The sequence below is a fragment of the Neodiprion virginianus genome, chromosome 5 (genome assembly GCF_021901495.1).
Source record: "Neodiprion virginianus isolate iyNeoVirg1 chromosome 5, iyNeoVirg1.1, whole genome shotgun sequence".
Lineage (NCBI taxonomy): Eukaryota > Metazoa > Arthropoda > Insecta > Hymenoptera > Diprionidae > Neodiprion > Neodiprion virginianus.
The window spans coordinates 26,593,495-26,619,144 of record NC_060881.1 but is presented as its reverse complement, the minus strand read 5'-3'; the positions used below and the strand labels follow the sequence as shown (position 1 = coordinate 26,619,144).

Sequence of the window (25,650 nt, the reverse complement as noted above, 5' to 3'; positions counted from 1 at the left end):
CGTTTGGCACAAAGTGCTGTCAACCTGCAACGGCAAGCCGGAGATAGGTTGAACCTCTCGTCAAACAATTAGCGACAATTACCGAACGAATCCACTTAGTGGAGTAGGTACTAGAGGCAGGCTCAGACTAGAGGAGGAAGGGTAACGCTCGCAAGCCGTGTACGTCCGCATTATACCTGATACATGTATATACTCGTATATATATACACACACGTGATTAAGTAGATCGATCCTCTGTCCGCTAGCGCCTATGGAACCGAGCGAATTTTCATCGACGAAATCCGAGAGACCCGTTCGTTCGCTGTTAAGAGGATGCTATGGTAAGTCTTTACCGACCGAGGTGACTGTGTTTTTTTTTTTCGTTTTTTTCTTGTTTTTTCTTTATTATTACTATTGTCAGAGCCGCCTGCGTATCACTCGTGTGAAAATACTGCAGTCGGTGCAATTCTACGATTGCAAAGAAACCTAGGTAGGTGCGACACCTCCGACATTGTAGCGCATTGAAAACTAAGAGACACGTATATTTTTTTAATCTGCTAATAAACGGTTTAGAGGGTTTAGAACGACCCCCAAAGACGGGCACTCAACGTGGTGATTTTTTAACGAGCTTGATGGATTTGAATGAAACGAACGCTGATATGTTTTATTAATATATAATAGGAACTTTTCAGCGATGGTGTTATTCAAATCCATCAAGCTCATCAAGAAATCACCATCGGAGGGGTCAACCTACCGAGGGTTCCTTGTTAGAGACTTTTGTTACTGTTCACTCGGTGTAACTCCGTCGGTAAGAACTGACTATAGCATCCTCTTAACTAAGTGACAAATTTAACTGTTGGAAATCAAATCGTTAATGTAAAATTGCAGTTCGAATTCAGTACCGTTGACTTAACGATGCATTTACGAAAAAAACATAGTCATTATGCAACTGAACTTATACAGATTTGTCCGTAATTCGATAAATCGTAATGAAGCAAGATATCGTATTTAAAAAATTCAACATCTTCGAAAACTTTCCAAAATTGCAAAGTTGTAATTTTTGTTGTTTCGATATTTCGCCTAATTCTAATTATTACTAACTTAACCTTTAGATCGCCGATATGACTAAATCTACAGTCTCTACGTGTGATCGGAGCTTTGTATAGTATATAACATACAGGCACAACATCTTAAGACTTTTTACAAGGATTAAAGCTCATCAAATCCCGACAGTCTGAAGGTTAATGCAATCTGGTGAATAGGATGATCTGACAAGACTGAAGTATTATTTGAAGTAATAACGTGAAATCAGTCGAGATGATTACTGAAATCATTATTGTGCATCATTTCGAATCGTGTGAAAATCGCATGATAACACTGGCGAAACCAATTGCGTACAATTTAATTTATCGAAATTCTACAGATTTTTCGGTTTTTTTTTTGTCTATCACGTGCTTGCGTCGAATTCCACCAGTTCACCGAGCGATTGCCAGTTCAGACTTCCGATGATTTCCCATAACGTTCAAGGCAATTTCCAATGACTTGTCGCGATTTCCCAAAGCTCTATCCAATCCGGAGATCACTGAAAATAGCCTAGCAGTCTCGGAAATCGTTGGAAATCCAATGGAAATCACTTGGTACAAGTACACTGGAAGTGAGGAAAAAAATCACTTTACAAGATAGAAGCCGGTAGAAATCGATGTCCAAGTCCTAAAATCATTCCGTCGATTTCCAAGCGAATTGAGCAAAAATCACGATACTTGTAAAGCTATAATTAAAAAACAAAAAAAAAACAAAAAACAACTCGCGGAAATTCAAGAGAAAATCTATCAATGTTTTATTTCTCCCAAAAAACAATGATTCTTGTCTCGCTTTAATTGGACCCGCACTTCCGGTTTTACGACAAAATCTCGACTTCGACCTTGCAAAACGCTTGAATACCGCGCAGAGGTAGATAAATACGTAAATACACGTTTCATGGAAAGTGCGATACTATGTAACGCGGGCATTATATAATCCGTGTAACGAAGGTAATGCAATAGTGGTCCAGGCGAGTTAGTTGGCCTCCGTCGTCACTGGACGTGTAGGTATACCTGACGGCGTTTTACAGCGGTGGATCGATAAGGTGGAAGACAGACCGAGTTGAAAGCACGCCGGTGGTTCGCGTTCCTGACGTGATTGAGAGGAGGAGGTCGCCTGCGAGAATCGAACGAATTACGGAATGGAATGCATGAAAAGATTAGCGCGGTTGCACGGATGCGCGTTTTACACTGAGAGACATTTTTATTTGCGGTCACCGCTCGGTCCTCCATTATTTTCATTTTTTACCACGATCGACAAAATATTGTTCTAGGTAGAAAATGAAAATTAGTTTTATAGCCGTTGCCGGAAAGTCTGATATCCGTTACTATTCTTTCTCGTTACGATCGCTGTTGCTATATTTTCTTCCAACTGTTGCGAAAATTTAACGCTCGCGCAACGATAAATTGACGTTAAAGCCTTGTTTAACTAAAAAGGTAGAGTAAACCTCGGAAACTGATTTTGCGTTGCGATTACCAAAAAAGGATCGACGATAGCGCAAAATGTTTACGCGTACCTCGTTTTTCCTAATTCCAACGATATTAAAACAGTTTTTTTAACGATACCTGTTTTACTCAATTTTTCTAATTACCGTAACAAGTGAAATTTTTCTCAGTGTATCCCCTCTTCATTTCTTTCGATACTTAAACAGGTCACGTTTGGCACAAATATTCATATCTTCTTTTATTTTATTTTATTTATTTTTTTATCAATTTCATTCGGAAATATCTGCAGGATGAGTATTTGTCGATTTATTGTCATATTCGCAAGCTTCGCAAAACTGTATTGAAAATAATGATGAATAGAAAAATGTTTTTTAAATACTGGAATTATAACCAAATACTTGAATATCTGTGCTGCGTTTCAAATTGCTTCAAATTTCTTACAAACTCTACGATAACAGATTTTATACTCTGAAGACGTTTTTGCCAAAAATTGACCGGACAGATTTTATTGTAGTTTTATTTTTTTTTATTTATTTTATTTTTTTTTTTTTTTTCTACTTTTTGTACTCAATTTTGTAGTCAATCCTACCACGTGTTGATCATAATCGATATCGGTGCGATGTTGTAAGATCGAATATCGAACGCTGCCAACGTGACCAAAAAAAAAAAATTAAAAAATAAGAACACGGTTTCAGAAGATTTGTAGGAAATAATCTTCTTAATAAAATGAACCGTCGAAGATTGAAATCGAACGAATCTGACAGATTTCGAAGAATTTAAAAGCGATTTGAAACGAAGCGTCAATGTCTAACAATCAGCTCTTGTTTATTGTTGCAGTATTTTCTATCCTTGTAATTTTAAAAAAGATCTTTACACCGCACGAGCGTAAAAATTTTATGTATAATCAATGTGCGACTATTTCGTAATAAAATTGATAAAGTGGATTGATTTTTGTCCAACCAGCCTCCTCAACTAACAATAATTCATTCCACGAAAGGTGTAAGAATAAAACTATATCCCATATTCTATAACGTACAACATACAAAACAGATTTAAAATCTATTATAACCTATACGCAATAGCCTTCAACATATGTACGATGTTACACATAATAAATTATTATGCAAGATGGTAGTTAAAAAGTCGTTATACCAAATGAATTTATTTTATGATATTCCATTACACGTTCATACATTACACACAGATATTACATCCAAATTATACGTTACATAATTTATCAATTGGAAAGTTTTATTTAATCAATCGATCGAGTTGATGCGTTACACAATTTCGTCAGCCATGACGTATGTAATATACATATACGTATTGCATAGATGTATATTTATCGTTCGATTTTTTGAAAGCGCGTGCTGACAAAAAAAAAATGGTTCAAAAAAGCAGCGAAGAATAAAAAAAAAAAAAAAAACGGATCGTTATCGGATCGTTAGCGAATTTTTTTTACGTTCGCAATTTTGCAACGCCCACGTGTTTCGCTTACCTGTTAGTAACAATCGATACGCTGTAGGTTTTTAAATAAAAAAAAAAAAAAAAATATCAAAAAAAAATTTCATCCAACAGCCGTACTTTGGGTTAATTCGATTTCAATGATTCGCGGTATCGTTGATTTTACTGCAAAGATGATATAACAATGGTAATACGAACTCTACTCCGTTCCCATCTACCGATAACAAACATTGAAAAAATATTCCGTAAATTTCACTGCGTGAATATGACGATTGTAGACCAAGTGGAAGGGTAAAAAAAAAGTAAGAATACGAGAAAGATTGAAAAAAAAAAAAAAAAAAAAAGGCCTCAGATCGAGGCCAAAGAAGCAAAACGATCTGTATAACATCTAGGTACGAATCGCATGGCTGCTACAGAAGTAATTTAAATTCCACGTCGATGTTCCGCATTGCCGTTTCCCGCCCCCGCCTCGCTCCTCATAAAATCTCCTCGCTTTTTCCTTCACCGCATAAATATATCCTCTATACTTTCGATTGCCGTACGTTCTTTGTTTCGGTTTGAAGAGAAAGAAAGAAAGAAAAAAAAAAAAAAAAAAAGAAAAAGAACCGGATGGTTGTTTTTTATTCATTTATTTATTTATTTTTTTTTTTTGATTTCACACGTAAGCCGTATACCTATATTTGTCTGCTGTATAATTGATCAGGTGGGTGGTGTTTCAATTTCATTTTTGGCATTCCTCTATACATATATCCTCACCCACGCGTCTATCGCCAAATCCTTAATTAATACGTGTGTCGTGTAATGAACGCGAATTATATATGTACCCCCAAAAAAGCCTCGGGGCGTTCAAGTCCGGAGTTGAAATCAAAGTCGGATGGGGTACAAAGCTACGATAGTGTTGTGTACACTCTCGTACATTGCGATAACGTAACGAGGGAGTGAAATGTAGGTCGCCGCTGACGAAGGGAATTGGGGGGAAAAAAAAAAAAAAAAAAAGGGTGAGTAAAATGAGTATTACAAATCACGTCTCGATAACTGTCGATCTCGTTGTAAGGAAATTTGGAGGCTTAAAATTCGGCCAGACGTTTTATAGCTATCCGCAGAAAAACAAAAAAAATTAAACAATGTAGGTGTGTGTCTGTGTGTCTGTGCATATATGTATGTATGTATGTATGGAGAAGAAGATACCTATAGTACGCGAAATATTGAGGTCGAACTGAAAAGATTCCTGATTTTCCAACATGACGTTCACTGACTAAGTTCGTCGTTTTTACACGTGTATACACAATATGCCTATACATAGATACACACACACACACACACACACGCACACACACACGTATATATAGTACATCTACCTAATATCTTGCGATGAATAATTCTCCGATGATGTCAGCGACTCTGCATCGGGTTACACAACCTTTCAAAACGCTAGGAATATAATAATATCATGTTTCTTACATACCTATACATATACATATACATATATATATATACTAGCAGCCCATCCCGGCTTCGCACGGGCATATAATAATATTAAGTAATAATATAAATGTTATTTTTCTAGAAACTCACTGTAAACATTGTGTATTTTCTTTTATTATATTATTATATGCCCGTGCGAAGCCGGGATGGGCTGCTAGTTATGCTGTTAAAATGTAGCTCATATGACACGTTCGTAGATTTACCATAGCAGCGCCATCTATTGATTACTTACTCAACCCAGTCGAAAGGTATCGACATCTGTTAGAATCATTCGGAGTTAACAGATAATTGTGACTGTCAAATAATAACAGACAAATAATTAGCAATATATTATAATTGCGACTATAATTTGAGATTTAAACTATCCTATCTCTCAAGTTGGATCGAACTGCACATGGTGTGCGTATTTTATTATAATCGGTTAAGTGGTTTAGGAGTCCATTGAGGACAAACATCGTGACACGAGATTTATATATATTAAGATATATACACGTATAGCCAAAAACACTTGGCATCGATCTCGGTTATTCGAATATTGTATATAATATTATTGTGCTGCATTTAAATACACGTTTATGCGAATCGAGAAACGAGGGGGAAAAAGTACGCGCACACGCCCGCAACGTAAGAGCGTTGAGTGATAAAAATCAAAAGATCGAGGGAGGGAGGGAGGGGGGAGGGAATTTTGAAAAGAAGAAGAATAATAATAACCGCAAGAGCACACGTCGCGGTTGAGATGATAGATAAGGCGGTGGAAGAGGGAAGGACGTTGTCTTGTTTGAAAAGAAAAATATTTGTTCGCCTCAAATAATTCACTATGACCATTAGCGGCGAAGCAGGATATTACACATACCTATATGTACTATATACGCGTATATTGTACATATACATATACATATATATATATATATATATACACGTACTGCTGGTTCCCACGACTTTTTTTTTTATTTTTTTATTTTTTTTTTTTATCAATGTGCAGTCTTTACGATCCTTTCTTTTTTCTTCATCCTTTCACGAATCAATAACACCTTCCTTCACTATTCGAAGTCATCTTGTTTTTATCGTCGCATTTTGTTTCTCGTTTTTTTTTTTTTTTTTTTTGGTTTTTTGTCATCAAAAAACAGAATCTTCGCTAGTTGATTTTCCTTTCTCTCTGTTTTATACATAGATTACACTTGTACGATAAGATTAGAATGTACACGCGTATAATGCATGCGTGAAATATTTTTTTTTCTTACATAACACACCTTTGCGGAATTTGATAAAGATTTTCTTGTAACGTTGTTTTTTTTTTGTCTTTTTTTTCCTGTTCTTCGACTCGAGAAGAAAGCTTGAACAAATTTTACGAGACACGCGATTGACGAGGGAAGAAATGAAACGAACAAATAAAATTGAGAATTTTTTATCACCCGCTATGTTCCGTGGAATTTTTTTTTTTTTTTTTTTTTTTTTTTTTCTCCGTTACTCCTTTCGATTTTTTCGACCGTCGAATAAGTAGGAGAAAAACAAAAAGATCGTCGAGGTTTTAATTTGTGCAATTCATTCCGTACGCTCTCGCATGATGATACCGCATGTAACTCGACGTAACAATTTAGACACACGGTTGAAGCGTGCATTGAACGTCTTTAAAAGGCAGCGTAGTAATAACCAAGATGCCGCAAGTTTAATTCAATGATTATTCCAACGGTTTATACGATATGTACGTGTTACGGACACGTTCGCGCGAATGGATGAGAAATCCAGATTGAGGCGGATATAAATTTGCTTTTCGTACGAAACAACCGCACCTTGCATGTGTGTGTGCTGAAATTGCGTTACAACGACGATAAAAGCGAAACGAGAATGTAAAATAAACAAAAGGCCAAGAAATAAGTCGCTTTACAATTGTATTTGATTTATTCCGAATACTTTCAAAATTACAAAGAATTTAAAAATTTTTAAATTTAAAGAAGAATAAAAAAAAAAAAAAAAACAAGCATACAAAGCTCGACGTAAAGTGAACAGGAGTTTTTCTGCAACGCGTATGAACGATCAATCACGATGTTGCTAAGTAAGCAAATAATAATAAGCACGTGCCGAATTTGCAAGTTCATACGTGACGTACCGTAAAACTTGTCAATGTTTGTCGAACGAATTTGAATCGTGTGTCTTAGAGGAATTAACGGTATAATACTTGAGCCAAGATCGTGCAGAGGACGAAAATCCGTGTCCGGAAATTTCCTACAACAATTTGCAACTCCGTTCGGACGTGATTTTTTCAATTTGTCAAAATTTTTACGACTTTTATGACCACATGTTTGCAAATTAACGTACTGTTTATTTCTAATTCCAAGCCACGCGTCGAAACGCACGCTACGAAAGTTTTAAAATAAAAATTACCACGCGCATATTTCTATATTGTACTAATTCAAACTTAGAAAAAAAAAAAAAAAAACGATGTTTACGAGTGAACTATTAAACTATTCGCAGTTTAGCAAACAAAGCAGAAAAGTGTGAAAATAAAAAGAAAATAAAAAAGTCGTATTGAAACACACTGAACAAAGTACATAAAGTACGATCAGTGTATAAGTCGGGGAAAAAATTTCCGAAAATTTAGTTTAATACTTTTTTACAAAGTTGCTTCAAAAATCCATATATTTTAGTTTTTTTTTCACCTTATCGAATACGCGAGATATAAATTTTGCAAATCTGACCTTAGATTCGTGATTAGCGATCCAAAAAAACCTGACGGTACCAATTTTTCGTTAAAATCCATTAATCCATTCTCGAGATATTATGATTTTCATTTGTTTTTGTGAAATTTCATTATTCACATAATTGTAAAAAATTACCGAACGGATCAAAGCCAAAATCTAATCAGTTCTAAGCTTGAAAAAGCCGCGTCGATTGAGACCAAAACCACTGAAATCCGGTAACTCGTGTCTCCAGATATCGTCGAACAAAAAAAAAAAAAAACATTGATCTCACAGGTGAATTCGTACGAACACACAAACGTCCATTTGTAAATAATCGGATGCGATTGTCCAAACTTGAAAACGTGGAGGTCTGGTAAAAACTCCAACTTTTCATTTTCGGGCTGATTACAATAACTTTTTTTCTCTCTCTCTCTGAAAAACAGAGAGAAACGGAAAGTTAAGAAAAATTAAGGGAAAATTAGTACGCCTTGAAATTGAAGAGGCGAGCGGCGGGTGCAAAAAAGTAGGCAGAGAAAGAACGAAAGGTCGTTTAGACTCGTAGAATGCGTTATACCAAGCGACCTTGGCAACTACCTCGCGTGGGCAAAGCCATAGAGTTGCTTGCAGCTCAATGAATCCAACATCGAGGCGTGGGAGAGATGTGACTGACTGACTGACTGCCTGGCATTCCATATGTACACTTGCCGACAATGAATCTTAGACGGCTAATTTTTTTTCACACCAGACAGTTACGTTGGCAACACTGAAAAACCTGCAGCGCCACGGTCGGCCGAGCGCGAAACAAACTCAATCTCGATAAACGTAACGTAACCTATGACCGTGTAATCTAACCTTAAAATACGTGTCGATCCAACAAGTCATTATCCCCGCGGTATTTTAAGGTTAGATTCGACGTTCATGGTTTACGTTACGTTTATCGAGATTGAGTTAGTTTCGCGCTCGGCCGACCGTGGCGCTGCAGGTTTCTCTGCGTTGCCAACTGTCTGGTGTAAAAAAAATAGCCGTCTCAGATTCGTCGTCCCCAACTGTACACGTACATTGGGCTGGTCCTTGTTTAGGGTGTTGACGAATTTTTACCGCCCCATCGCTGAAATCAATTCTAAACCATTTAACCCTTCAGGACATGGGTTATGAGATTTTCTCTCATGCTCAACGTAGATCTCAAATATCTTTTAAAATTCAAATGGAAAGACTACTTGAAAATTTTTGTATCTTCCTATAATTTAGTTTTCTGGATACACATTCACTAAAAACTGTTTTTTTTTAAATCAAAATTGTGAAAAAAAATAATTTTTTGGAGAACATGAGATTTTGTCTCATGGCCAGAGTATTAAAGGGTGAGAGATTTTAGCTTTCGTTTCTTTTCGGCCTAGTTCGGGTCGTTCCGTAGTATGCTTCCGCCATACTTGTTTACATGATACATATACCTAAAGAATAATTGTGCAATGTTGTGCTGTGTTATCTGCTTTTAAAAATGTAAAATTTATTATTTAATTGTTGATATTCATTAAATGAATATTATTAAGAGGACTGTTAATCTTAAAAAATAAAATAACTACTACTTTTAATTTCAAGTAACACAACAAAATGATAATTATTAATAATATTTGTTTCTATTATTTTTTTTTTAATTGATATTACTTTAATAATAAATTTGAGCAATTATTTTACCTTAAAAAACATTGAAAATTATAAATAAATGATATTTTCTTAAGAAAGCTGTATTTAAAATATACTGAGCGCATGCGCAGAAGCCATGAGATTTTTTCTCATGGCCAGAGTAAATAATGGCAGTCAAAACACCCATGTCCTGAAGGGTTAAAACGAGTCACCAAATTTTTTCACATTCTTACAGCAAGTCTGAGATAGCCCGCATCGTGATCGAAGTTTCTTATGAAAATTACACGAGAAAAACTTTTTTTCGCACTACATGTTTTATCGTGAAAGTAACAATGTTCCGAAAAATCTCTAACTGCGAGGTTTTAGTCGGCGTTAGTGACACTGTATGAAAAAAAAAAAATACACATCATCGTACGAGGCGATCAAGACGAATTGCACTTCCTCTAAATAAAACAAAAAAGGCAGGTTTCGAGGTTGTTCAATTCGTCTGGATCGCCTCGTACGATGATGCGTATTTTTTCTCAGATATTAGCACTAATTCTTATCAAAACCTCGCGGTCACAGATTATTTGAAACATTATTACTCTTGCAATAAAATATATACTGAGAAAAAAAGTTTTACCCATGTTAATTTACATAAGAAACTTCGATCACAATTCGGACTATCTTAGATTCGATGTAAAAATCTGTAAAAAATTAGGCGATTGTTTTCGAATTATTTGAAGTTGATTTGGGTGATGGTCTGGCAAAAATTCGTCAACACCCTGAATAAGGACCACCTCAATGTACATACATCGCATTATGCCTTTATTTATTAATTAAACGATTTTTTTTTCTTTTTTTTTGCCGAGACTTGCGTTATTTTCAAAATATTTTTTTCATAATTCCGTTCACAGTAAATAATTTATTATAATTTGATACAGACATTTTTTTTAGTTAGTGTAGTAGATTGATTCCGATTTTCTTTTCTTTTCAATTTCGCAAAGGAATATTCCGAGACCCTCTGTTTTCTATACATTGCGTGTAATTTATTCGAATGTGTTTTATCTGATGTACTTTTTCAAAACTTCCTGTCGTCGGGAAAAACATGCGGCAACTCGTATACTTTTTGTATAAAAAACAAAAGTACGAAAATGTTGCAAAATCCATTTCAAAAGTAAGTTTTCAAGAATTGAGAAATAACAAAATCTAAAAAAAAAACAGGTTTGTCAATATTTTTAGTGTCGCGTTAGATGCGAAGGGGACAAAAATAAATTGCTTTCAACTTTCGTGTGAAAAAGTCGATATTTCGGAGCGTATGCTGAATTTTTAAAGTGGGATAAAAACCGAATCGTAATTAAATCAGTACGAATATTCCAGGGATCTCGAAATCTCTGAACAGGTGATACAGATTCGATTCTAATCCCGTTTTTATCCGACTGGAGAGATTTCAGAATATACTCCAAAGTCTTTAATTCTTCGCTAAAAAAAAAATGAAAACAATTTATGTTCATCCCTTTTGCGTACGCGGGATTGAAAATGTGGAAAAAAATGTATTTTCAAACGGTTTCCGACGATCTACCGTAAAACGAGCTTCATGTTCGAAAAAACGAGAATTTTTTTTCAATTTCCAACACACGTTAGGACATATTTTATTTTCCACGGCACGAAGTGCATGATAATTCAAAGGGAAAGGTTTAAATTCGAAAAAGACAAAAAATTGTTGAGCGTGTTTCTCACAAACGGCTAAGCTTAAAGGCTTAAAAATCGAAAAATTTTCACATCTTCAATTACAAATCATAAAACATCGAAATAGCAACTACGTAAAAACGATGACTCTAAACACCTGGCCGGAAGTTAAAATAATATACCGCACACGTGCGAAATTATATTTATTTCGTGTACATTTTCATTCCGTTCGACAAAATCGCCATGATATTAAAACTCAACCTGCAAGTCTGAACTCGTCCACCTTGATTCCCGATTTTTATATTTCACTTTGGTTTAATTTTTATTTCTCTTTATTTTCTATTTATTTTTCTGCGACAAAAAGAGAAAGAGAGAAGAATTTAATGAAAAAAAATAATCTCCACGTTTCATTGACATTGCTTACTCATACTTAATTCTTTTCTTTCTATTTCTTCAATCTTCTCCCGACTCTCCAATTTTGGAAATCTCATTAACATTTTTATTCGTCATGCAAAGTCAGACCTTGGTTGATCTTCAAGATCTTATTTGCGGTATAATTTGTCGACGATCGTTAGGATAAGTGTTTTTTTTTTTTTTTCTTTTATCATTAGTTTTTCTTCTCCTGAGAGATCGGTGCTTCATATGTACAAGTATAAAAAAATTCGGCAAACCCAATTATTCGATTTCCATATTTATAAAACAAATTATTACGAAAAGTAAGATAAAAATCGAATTACACGTAATGCGTCGTTGCATAATCACGATTCGTAATCAATTTCTGTACATAATATCTCATAACGCGTACGTCATCCTGGATGAGCAGATTGTTTGGTTGTGAACGTCATAATTAATACACAGGTATGTATCTGTAATATGTTACAGATAAACGTATACATATACATACATATACATACATACATATATATATATATATATATATATATATATATATATATATATATATATATATATATATATATATATATATATATATATATATATATATATATATATATCGAAATATGCGTGCTAAATAAGAAATAATGTACAAAAATACGTGAAACGAAAAAGCGGAGGCGTCGCTTCGGAAATATTAAGCATTACGTAAACACGCGGCGAAATCAAGTAAGTCCCCGCTAATTGGGGAATGTACTATAGGTTTATGTAACCGTAGATGTATGTAATGTACGTCTGCAAAGGTATGTTACCTGCAAGTATAAAGTCGGTGCTGTCGGGACGCCAAGCCAGAAATACGTACGAGCTATATATAGGACATTCCGTGCCAACAAAGCGTGTAAAGGCTTTTGACCATGACATTTTTTAATTTACACCAAGGATTTTCCATAAATAAATGAATAAATTTTCAACATTATTTTTTTTTACAATCTCTCGTTTTTATACCCTAAGAATTTTTAACCGCAAAATGAGAAAAAGCTAAAAAAAAATATCATTTCCGAAATAAAATATTTTAGCGAAACATTCAAAGTGAAAACATGGGATGAAAGTCCTTGATTTAATTTTATAAAAAAGAAGCCATGGTTCACCGTTTACTGAGTTGGCGTGGAATGCCCTGTATACAAATTCACCGGTGTTGCACGTTACACCTGCCCAAGTTTTTCAGCAACGATCGAGTTTGTCTATTCACCGCCAACCGGATTAACACGTCTGTGACCCTGACTATCTCGGATTAAATCCATACAGATTTTTCACCTCTGGTGTTAAAACCTTGAAACAAACCGTTCGTACTTTCTTTTCGTTGGGAATTTTACGCAGTTTCTGTTTCCTCCGAAACGTCAATAATTCGTGCATTATTCTAGATTTGGGGAAAAAATAAAAAAACTTTCACCTATTTCGCGCATGCGGATTAAACTACAGCAAATTACGGACCGTTACACTGATTGTTGTAACAATTTGTCGAACACAACGACGGGGGAGTAAAAAAAATTTATGAAATAATCCAGGGTTGCCACCCAATTTCGCTCAAAGAATTCGCCGATATTTCTCGCTTTTCCCAGACTAAGAACATTACTTTTCCTTAACATTTTGATGCACGATTCGTGCAAAAATCGACTAAAAGCTGGGTAATAAGAGGCTGAGAAATAACAATATATTTATCTTCATCGGGTTAATTTTATACTTTTAACCGTAGATGAGGAATAAAATTCACACGTTAAAAAACATGACGCACGTAACCGTCCTAGAAGAAGAAAAGAAATATTGTGACGTTGATAGCGTCGCAATTTTATGGCTTTTGAAATCCGTGAATTGTATAAAAATCCCCTGACAGTCAAAAAAAAAAAAAAAATTCCCTGACATTTCCCGCTTTTCCAGACGGTTGGCCACCCTGTCATAAATTGGGGAAGAATTTTTCTACATCCACGTTATAAACACCATGGGCACAACCGTACCATATCCCATAGAATACGCGTTTGCAACTTTACGGAGACACGAATCATGCCTATTTACGATGAAAATAAGAGGGTGTAGTTCGTTGCACGGTAAGAAAAAAAAATTCCCTAGGGACTCGAAACCGTCGGCAGCAGCAGCAGCAACAACAATATCAGCAGTAACGGACCAAAGTATAAAAATAAACAGCTCGATCGCCTAGAGTGATAAATATAAATAAGTATTGTTGATAAATCATGACGGGATGGAGAAAGAGAGAGAGAAACATGGAGAGGCGCGAAATGTTGTTTCTTTTACATCGTTTACTTATTTTCACTCCACGGGCCGTTTAACACCGCGAATGTGTTATTCGACTCTTTTTATCCAACATTTATTTCTCACAATTTTTCTCCACTTTATAATTAAAGTTTATTTCACCTATCGTAATCTTGACAACAGCTGCAATCGATACACTCGATGTACTATTCCCGATGAAAGATTACTTTGCTTTCAACTTTTGTTTTTTTTTCCTTTCTCTACGAATTTTATTCCATTCTCTCTTTTTATCACTCATATTCCGATATTAGGCCGAAGCGATTAACCTTTCCACTTTAAAAACTAAATCGGCTCGTTTCAATCTATTTACAAATCATGCCTATATTTATTGTCGTGTAGAACATACGTTTTTAAACGTCTAGCTGAGATTTTCGGATCGTCGAAAACACGGATATAATAATAATAATTATTGTTATTATTATTGTTATTATTATCATCATTATACACGTACAACGATCTTTATTTATTATATTCCATATTTCACCGTGTTTTCCATCATTGGCTAAAATTATCGGACGAATCGATAATCCGTAATGATTCTAGCCGAGCCGGCTGTAAGGAGTAAAAAAAAAAAATAATCAATAACAACACGATATTTGAACGACTGATTAGCAGCAAACTGCACGTGACGTGGTGTGAAAACTCAAAGCCAGAATTATAACAAATGAATTTAACCGAGTGAACTTTACCTATTGAACTATTGACCCCGGTACTGTGTGCCAGTACGAAAATCGGACGGATTTAAACAAATTGTACGTTACAAACGTTAACGGCAATTAAATGTCGAAGAGGCGCGCGCCTCGATCCACTGCAAAATAAGAGAACATCTCCCATTATACATATATCCGTTGATATAATAATAGATGTTCAAGTATACGTGTGTATATACATGTTGATATACGGTGTGTGACAGGTGTGTATAAGGTGGATGAATTATAGAGGACGTGAGAATATGTGGAGCAGCATCACCGCCGCATCTGTCAGGTAAATCGGGATTATGCCACAAATAGCTTATAATACGTTACATAGGTATACATGCATGTATATACGCGTATCCTCGAGACAACTTGGCTCGAGAAATTTTTCAAACTTCCAAATCCTACGAGAAGATTCCAGAACGTACCTAAAGGCATTTGATTCATTTTTAACGCTGCTTCGTTTGTTTTTTGTTTTCTTTTATTTTATTTTTATTTTTTGAAGTTATACTTCTTTAGGCGCGTTATGAAAAACTGATGAGAGTGAAATTTCAAGATGCGCGCGCATCACTGTAACACAAAATTAACAGGATGAAGTTGCCCACTCAACCGAATTCATTAAGTCTCGAAAAATTTGTGAATATTAGTGAAAAAATTGTGCTAAAATACTTTTTCAAGTGCTCCAATATAATTGAGGTTAGTTATCCGTATGTATTATTTATTGATATAAATTAAAATATCATTATTTAATATAATTAATACTAAATATTATTTAAATTATCAATGTTGAATATTTATTATTGGTTTTTTAATATTTACAAAATAAAGAAATAAATTTAATAGAACATTTAATAAAAAGTTCGTGACAAAAATTTAATAGATTATTTAAATATAATGTAAGACATCCGTTACTTGTTTTATTGTTTTTTAATGATGCCAAAGAAGTATAACTTCTCACGCGCGTACATAAGTACACGCACCCATTTTTTTTTCTTCTTTTTCGACAGTTCTTTACATCCTACGTTATATAAAAGTTTTCGTTACAAGTTTATGATTTCAACGGTTATTTTTACACAAGTTTTCGGAAATAACCGATCATGTTAAGATGGCGACACGGTTCGCTATGAATACGGTTTGACTGTCTGTAAAGTACTTCCTGCGAAATTGATATAAATCAAAAATTGATGATTTACTATTTGAACGAATTTCTTTCAAGAAACTCTTTATTTCATACGCTTGTTTAACTTTGCGGTACCAGTCTTTGGATTGCCACTCGTTATATTGCCGCTTGTTATGTTTCCACTCGTTGTATTGCCGCTCGTTATACTTCCGTTCGTTACATTACCGCTCCTCGTATTTCTCCTCTTCTTTTGCCGTTTAATTCGCGTTTACGGAACCGAATTTGTCCGATAACTCAAAGGAGAAAGATCAGCGGACGTCAAATTTCTTACAATTCGTTTCCCCTACAGCCCCTTGACCCGGCTTATAACGAGAGACGCATGTAATTAACGCGAAAAGTTTGAAACAAACTTTGAACGAGTGAAAAAAAAAAAATTACGAAAAATAATAGCAATAAAATCGTCTGGCACAGCTACACATCTCACGCGTGAGAATAAAAATTCCACCACAATTTTAAGAGTCGAGAAAAATTTTCTACCGGTGTATATTTTGAAAAGATGAAATTAAAATTATACAGTGAACTTGTGAGATGGGATGAAACTTGGAATGCTTGTTATTAACAGGGCGTTACTACGAGTACGTTCGTACATTTATAAACTTGTAATTGTAAATTCCTTCGCATTCGAGATCTGTGTATACAATTCCGTGACTAACGTATCGAGACGAGAGTATAAAGAAATAAATAAAACTCTCTTCGACTTTCCTGTTATTTTCCTATTCGCCTCAATATTATTTCTGGCCGGGTGACTAATTCTCGTCTATAAGGGCAAGGACCCCGCGTTCTCCACAGAGTCGTGCACTAGGTATATTAGTTGTTATCTCCAAGGGTCACGCGATCGACGCCCTTGAAACGATACCCCTCCTTTCCATTTCCAGTTCCAAGTCCTACGTGCAAAGCGAGGGTGTACATAGGCCTTTATAAATATACGTATACACAGGCACATACGTGCAAACACCGACTGACTGACTGGGTTCGCCTTAATACTCGCTGACGTCACGAGCCTACCAAAAGAACAATCCTCCAGAATCTCACCTTAATACGTCTATGTACGTAGATAGGTATGCGGCTGCCTTAAACCGGCTTTTACACCCCCACACATGGATGTGAAACGAGAAGAGAATCAGCGATACGATAAGAATCCAACGATAAAATTTCGCTACCAGCAACGCGATTAAGGGGGTATTCTAGTGTAGAGGCATGAATTTGAGGTGTTTTTTGAAGTGCTATAAACAAAAAACAAAAAATATTTTTACCATCCATTTTTTTATCAGGCGTTTATTATTATTTCACGATTACAAAAAAAAAAAAAAACAAGTCAAAAAATACAAAATTGAAAGTGCTATGTGTTGTTGAAGTGGGGGGTACGAAAATAAATGGCGCGCCAATGTTGTCACGATTGCAAGCATTTTCAAAATCAGAAAAAAAAAAAAAAGATTATTAATCTACATAAATGCAGCTATCGTACTAACTGAAAAAAAGTCGAAAAAAATTTTTTTTTTGCCAAATTACGGCTGTCCGAAAAAATAATACGTTTTTTTTGACTGTTTTGGACGTTTCTGAATTTTTTAAAAATAGTAAAAATTATTATTTCGTTATAATAATAGTTCGTGCGATAGAGACATGTATCCAGAAGATTCTCACCAAATTTCAAGTAAATCGGTTCAATAGAACTTGAGAAATCATGTCAACCGTTTTGAAAAATGTAGTTTTGAGAAAAACGCATTTAAAGTTTCGAGTAAAATTCGTTCCAGCCGAGCCAGTATTGAAGACGTGTCACTAAAATAGCTATATCTCTGAAAATAATTGAAATTTTGACTTGTCCTTTTGAGGACACATTTTTGAAAGGTTAAGCTTTGAAAATATAAAAAAAAAAAAAATCGATTTTTTCAAATTTCTACACTAGAATACCCCCTTAAGGATTCACGCGCTAAATGCGTAATGACCGACCGACGGTAAGTAAGGAACGATCATCGACGCGATTACCATAGAAATGGGAAAAATGAGAGAGGACGAAATTGTCGCCTGAGAAAATCTACGTATTACGTTATGTAGCAGGTTCGTGTAATGTAACAAATGACGCAGAGGCCAGAAATTGACCTGACGTAATGTTCGAACATATACATATACGTACGTATGTATTTTAATTTGTTTCTGAAGTGAGAAAGGAAAATAAACGAAAAGATGAAGCATAGCTGCGGAAGAGTATAGTGAACTCTGGGTAACTTCCCGCTACGCGGGATGGACGTGGGAGTAGGGGTAAAAAAAATTTCGAGAAAACGGAACAGTCGTAGTATCAAATTATCCAAAAAAAAAGGCGAAAATCCATTTAGATTTTTAATTGGATATTTTAAGCACAGAATTAGTAAAAATGAAGAAACGTCGTAATATGGAATCATCAAGATTCGGACGATGCAATAATATTTTGCCATTCTACATTTTGACTTCGCCGTATATTTCGATTATCTACATTTTCCGTTTCCAAGTAACAGATCTATCGCTTTTCCGCAAAATTCGACAGAGTTTTTACCAAAACCAAGCACCGCGATTCCCAGATAATTCCAAATTTTACCAAATCATTTCTCACGATATTCCAGATGCACAAAAAGCATCTGATTTCCGACTCCACAGACTACCCCGAAAAACGCTGATCGTACTCTTGAAAAATTATTTATCTCAGGTTGACAATTTTTTATAATTTTTCTTCGGCGCTAATTACCGCACTAAAATTTTCGATAAAACAAATTTTCACAGTCCAAAATCCGACATTCGAAACAATACTGGGACAAGGAAAATTTTTTTTTTTCCACCAGCAAAAAACAATCCCTAAAAGACGAAAACGTTCCCCGATATTTCCAGTTTTTTCTTTCTTTTTTCTTTCATCTTTTTTAACCAAGTTTACACATACACACGGTGAAAACTCTCTTCCGATATTACGATTCTTTCATTCACCGAACGTTCTACATTTTCTCTCCTCCCGCAACTTTCGCGCAAGATTCCAACAAATAGACTCAACCCCCCACCCCCCCACCCCACCCGGGAGTCCCGAGGGCAGGAAGTTACGGGAAGTTGGACGTACTTGAGATACGAAACGAGCGATGATCAGCGTTCGTTCCTTGGACCGTCATCGTTGTTACATGTATTATAGGTATACCTGTACAGACGGATAGGGGTAGAACAAACGGAGAGAGAGAGAGAGAGAGAGAGAGAGAGAGAGAGAGAGCGGGACGAGAAGAGGGGCGGGGAGGGGAGGGGAGGAAAGGAGGAAGGGAGGGAGGCGGAGATGCTTTCGGAGGTATTGATTTTACAGCCCGGGACTTTGCGCCACTTCGAACACAAACGTCTGACAGAGATACCCTCCACCCTCCACCCACCCCGCATCTACACACACACATACAGGGTATTCCGTGTCAACTCTACACTCGGGTGTGAAAGATCGATCGTGAAAATTTTATTATTCTTAACCCGCGATACCGAATTAGACCGTCTGAAAGTTTCAAAAAAAAATTTTTTTTTTTTTTTTTTCTTCCCCTACGGCCCAACTTTACGGTCCCTGAATTGTTTTTACCTATCCCAAAAAAAAAAAAGAAAACGATCCGACCGATGTTCGAAAATAAATCAGAGCACAAGACGTTCAGTTTTCGATTTGAAAACTCTCGCAGATAAATTTTCTCATATCGGAGGTACGTCTTTTTCTGAACCTTTTTTTTTTTTTTTTTGTCGGTGTTGCCGTTTTATAGAAAAATTAAGACGAGCAAGTTCGAAATGTTATTTTTAGGCTCTACGCGTTCGGTCAACTCCCGGCATAACCGCGGAAACGCTGAAGGTGAGACATCCAGTCGCACGTGACATCAGATATCTAGATTGGGTATGATATTAGCGCCGGAAATTCTAAGTCGTGTAATGGAAAAACTTTTGTAGAAAAATAGAAAATCCAATGAAACGTATGGAAAAACAATCGCACGCTGACATGTCCCGTATAAGAAATAAAGGTAAAAATTTTCAAACGAATTTTCCACATCGGAAATCGAAATCTCTTGAAATTTTCTCACATGTCTTGAAATCTTTGGAATCTCTTGCAATCGTCGAAAAACCTTTTGAAATGTTTGAAATCCGTTAAAGTTCCTGAAATCTCTTGATATATTTTCAAGTTCGTTGTAATCTTTCGAATTCAATGAAATTTTTTGAAATCCCCGAAATATTCTATCGAAAAAATACTTTCAAACCTCACGAGGCATCTTGTAATATTTTGAAATCATTTAAAATCCCTGAAATCTTTTGAAATTTTTGTAATCTCGAAATCAGGTGTACGTACAACAAATCGATCCGTTCTGTCTTTTTTTTAACAGACTTAAAAATTCATATACTAAAACCGTAACACTAATTTTAATTTCAACTTTGAGAAAAAAAAAAAAAACTTTGCGATAATTTTTAGCAGTTTTATTACCGCAGAAAAACTTGCTGGTAAAAGTGAAAAATTTCTCAGTCAATCCTTCGCTGAGACGACACGGAATTTCCCATATTACACGTTAAAGCATCTAACGTATTTATGTACGTACATACCGCACAGGCGGACATGTCTATATATATATATATATACCTGGTCACACCTATGTGCATACATAGGGCATTCCGTGCCAACTCTACCAGCATTCAAAGGCTGATCAATTGTTTTTTTTTTTTTTTTTCTCTTTTTATATTCAAAAATATCGCATTCGTCGAAAAGATTCGATTTCATTAAAATTCATTGATCTTTAGGTCGGCTGAGATAAATTGAATTTCATACTGTTGATTGGAAATTACGGTCAAAATAATATCGTTACAATAACGTTTGAATATTGCTCGAATTGATTTGGAAAAAATGTTGCGCACCTGCGAGTAAGTATAAATTTGATCGATTATTACAGTTGTCGTTACATCGATATTTTCTGTAGTACAAATTTTACCATTTGAACGTGGTTCGTTCCTGCGAAAAAAAAAAAAAAATCATGCCCAACTAATATCACCTTACGACGAATTACGATGTCGCAACGGTTGAAAGAAAATGTAGTCGGGTGTATGCAGGTTATTTGTACGATAAAAAATTTTGGTAACACAACGCTAGATTTTCTGATCGAAGGTGCAAAAAAAAAAAAAAAAGTAAATAAATAATGTAATTATAGATAATAACGCAATTACAGTGTTACAAGTTATATCGCAGTACGGTGAACGTAATCTAGAAATTTACGTCACAATCGTCGAGACGAGTTTGAGAGATTTTGAAAAACGCTGACGGGTTAGAAAAGGCGACGAAAAAAAAAAAAAGGAAAAAAAAAAGAGAAAAAAAAATTGCAAGATTCGGAGCAAGTTAATCCGCGGTTAAGGAGAAGGAGATAAAATGAAGGAAAAACGAGATAAGATGTTGAAGAAAAAATACTTTGGCGATGGTTGAGGGAAGAAGGGGGTAGAACGAATTTAAAAAAATCGGCTCTCAAGTTAAGGCCATTGATAACCTCCCCCCCCCGCGCCGAAATCCTCCGTCGAACCGAATCACCTCAAAGCTCCCTCGCAGCCGATACGTCTCTTTGTTCGTTATTCACCCCTCATCCCGCAAATTTCCACCTTTTCATATTCCCCATTCCCAGCGCGCGGTTATTTTAAGCTTAAAAAGCCTCTGGAAATCGAACCGCAATTTTATTATATCCGCATCGTCGTGTCCGTCCCGACCGTCGTTCCTTTTCATTGCGTGGCTTCGATCGATCGAAGAAAATGAACGTTCGCATATAGAATTAACTATACTCAATTATTTGATAATTAATTATTTCACACATATCTTAATATATATAAATCTCGTGTCACGATGTTTGTCCTCAATGGACTCCTAAACCACTTGACCGATTATAATAAAATACGCACACCATGTGCAGTTCGATCCAACTTGAGAGATAGGATAGTTTAAATCTCAAATTATAGTCGCAATTATAATATATTGCTAATTATTTGTCTGTTATTATTTGACAGTCACAATTATCTGTTAACTCCGAATGATTCTAACAGATGTCGATACCTTTCGACTGGGTTGAGTAAGTAATCAATAGATGGCGCTGCTATGGTAAATCTACGAACGTGTCATATAAGCTACACTAGCAACCCATCCCGGCTTCGCACGGGCATATAATAATATAATAAAAGAAAATACACAATGTTTACAGTGAGTTTCTAGAAAAATAACATTTATATTATTACTTAATATTATTATATGCCCGTGCGAAGCCGGGATGGGCTGCTAGTATATATATATATAGAAAAAATATATAAAAAGGAAAAATCTAATCAGTGACCTTCAAACATTTTTTAAAAAAGAATGGTCGGGACGAAAAATCTGAAAAAAATTGCGAGTGCTTTTTTTACGTTCTAAAATCGCATAAAAAATAATTAAGCAAATTGGCGGGGATCAGGGAAAATGACCTCTCAGTTGGCATGGAATACCTCGTATACATACACGCGTGTGTAATAATTAATAAATAGAAGAATAAATATAAATAACCAAGCACTACAAAGCGGCACCATTTCCTAATTCGAACTATACGATTTAGTTTATAACATACCTGCGCGTACATACTTTATTTAGCTTAATCATAATAATTAAAGTATAATTACACGACGCTTGCACCGGGTTGTTGTAATTATTCGTATTAGTTAACCGTTAACTAGAGAGAGCGAGAGAGAGAGAGAGAGTGAGCGTGATGGAGGGAGGGGTGTGGGGGGGGGGGAGGTAGACGTATAAATCGTAGTGCGGAAGCAGCGCGACCTCCAGTGCCGGAAGGAACAGCTAATATCATTAGTCAGTGGTTAAACTCCTTGTTAATCAGGCAGCACTGCAACGCCGCCAGGGGATCTCATTAGCAAGACTGAATCTAATCCCTTCCCCCCCCCCCTCCCCCTCCCCCCCCTCGCCGCCGCCCTCTTTTATCCCCACCCTTTTGTCACCCTGAATTTTACTTTTCTCCCTTCTGCTTCACCCCTCGATTGAATCGAACTTGCCGTCGCAAAATTTGACCAAATATTTCGATTCGATGTTTCTAATTCGTCTGATTGGATTCCCCGAACGATCGGTTGTTTCGTGGTATTTTGTTTTTTTTTTTGTGTCTTCCTTTCGTCGTTCGTTTCAAGGAGGTTCGTTAGCCGAAAATCGATATTTTCTTATTTGTTTGATTGTGCGTCACGATATAATTGTTCGTCGAGCGTTTGTCAAATTATTCTATTCGTAAGCTACCGATGATATTATCTGTTTGATAATGGGAGAAGTATAAAGTATCGGAAATACAAGCAAAAGCTTAATTATTAGACATCGGTGAATCGTTTCGAACCGCTTCGAGTTTGTTCGACATTCATTTTATTCTTCCGAAAATTTCACCGAAACACTTTTTTCTTTTTCTCAGCATATACGTTGTACACGTGTAATCGGTATCGTTGTATATTTAATTTTACAACACAACACAATACACGATCGGTGAATGGAAATGTTGGAAATATTTTTCGTTGAAGCATTTTTTTTTTTTGAAAATAGTACTTCTGTACAGAACGAAATAAAACTGTCCTGGATCTGTGGACGATTTTCAACAATTTTCAAACGATACAAAAAATAAAGCATCGAAAATCTAAGCTTTTATGTATATATATATATATATATAATTTAAATATATTTTGTTTTCGTATTTCTCGCAAATACTCAACGTAATCGTATAAACTGTCCGGCGGTAAAATTGATGAAAAATAAATGTATCGATTTTTTTTTTTTTTTTTGTTTTTGCCAACGAAACTGAAACAGCTTTAAACGTTGGGAGGAAAAATTATACCGTGACGCAACGCGGCGAGGAAAAGGAAAATGGTAAAAATAGAAAGTAAAAAAAAAAAAAAGGCAAGAAAAACGAAAAGAAAACGCACGAACCGGTTTCGAATCGTTGAAAAATATATAGCCTGCAGAGCCGTTGCAGAGTTGCCGCTTGTCAACGAAAGACAGAGGGACGTTGGTTTAAAATAGATTATTATTCTTAACCTGAAAACGTTCCGAGCCACGAATCATAGTTCCGAAGCGTGTACAGAAGGAGTTTTCGCAAAAACGAATAGCGGGTCGATCGACGATGGCGGGAGTGAAAAATAAATAAATAAAAAAAAAAACGGGATGACATGAAGAAGGAAAAAAAAAAAAAAAGAAAAGAAAAAGGAAGTCGGAGTGTATCCGCATAAATCACACCAGTTTTGTACACGATACTGTAAACAATTCCTGGCCACGGTTGATCGTTGCCTGATGGTGTCTGAGGGATCAATTTTTTTTTTTTTTTTTTCTTTCTTCTTCTAACCGATTGTAAATCAGAATCTTGGTATTAAATCTTCGATTCTAAACTGTTATGATAAAGTTCGTACGACGACGAAGCGATTCCAGCCGTATCACCCCGTTTTGGTTAATTTGTTCATTTTCATCTATCTAATGCATCATTTCGTATTGCATCGAGGGAATTGCAAGAAGAGAAAAATAAATGATTTACAAATTCACTTACATTAGAGGAGAACCTGCAGCGGGACGTCGATCCAATCTTCTGAGATGTGGTGAGGAGAACTTGACGCTGTCACGACTGCTTCGATAGAAAAAGAAAATAAATAATCTTGTTAAAAAAAAAAATTAACGAATATTTATTCAACAGAAGAGTAAGATATTCCTATATATATATATATAAAAAAAAATCTTATTCGAATTGAACAGATTATACAGCTCTGAAATGAAAAAAGCTGCACTGGTTTTTTTTTTTTTTTTTTTTATCCTGTGTGTTATAGATTTTCACTCACTGAAACCTGGAAAAATAGTCAAAAGGTTTCATCGCGTAAGGTTTTTTTCTTCAAATCGTGTTCGCAGTTTCATTTGTAATGAAACTATCGTTTAATTCGAAATCCGACATCCTATTCTTCATTATAAAATTCCTAAAAAAAAAAAGAAGTAGGATTTCTTACTTCCATTTAACATGCATTGGAGAAATTGAAAAGCGGAAGCGTTTTCGGCTGTGTACAAAATAGAAGAGGAAAAGGGTTTCACATATGCGAAAAGAGTGAACACGGAATGTCGGAATACATTTCGCAAAGAAATTGTTTGTTTAATTTTACAACAAATATCGTTTAGTTCGTGGTGATTTTTTTTCATTATTGTAATCCTTTTTTTTTTTACGCAAACACCTCGTATCTCGCAAGAATACCGTACGTGATGCAGGGAAATGGAAGTAATTTTTTTGGAATTCACCGCGCTCGAAAACGTATCGATTATATTTTTTAATCACAGACCCGTGTTCACAAACATACTCCGAACAGCGGTGATCGATCCTCCGCATTGTATACATGTACAGAGTGAATTCCTAACGACTGCATGGTACGTCAGAGCGAGGAATCGTAAAAAACGTAGACTCCGGCTCACCGCGACGTATCTAATCTCAAAAATGTTGACCTTTCATTCGCGACGATTGGTAAACCTGTCAAACATCCGCTCTCTCGAATCACAGCGCATGCGCATTAAATCGTAAAAGACGACGAAGCGTGCAGTCGTTAGAAACTCACTCTACACACGACAAGCGTATAAAGTTACAACAACA

General features: G+C 35.6%; 1 protein-coding gene across 3 annotated transcripts in view; it reads right to left on the bottom strand.

Moving 5' to 3' along the window:
• The window catches only part of LOC124305921 (organic cation transporter protein-like), an 80,203-nt gene that overhangs the window by 11,533 nt on the left and 43,020 nt on the right, over window positions 1-25,650 (bottom strand). The window contains exon 2 of one of the 3 annotated variants that reach the window (XM_046765932.1): window positions 24,574-24,648. The exons of 1 other annotated variant lie outside the window; for it this stretch is intronic. The gene's annotated coding sequence lies outside the window, so the exon portion shown is untranslated. Of the gene's footprint in view, window positions 1-24,573; window positions 24,652-25,650 lie in introns of those variants that run through there. One more of the 3 variants, XM_046765933.1, reaches the window with a different exon arrangement.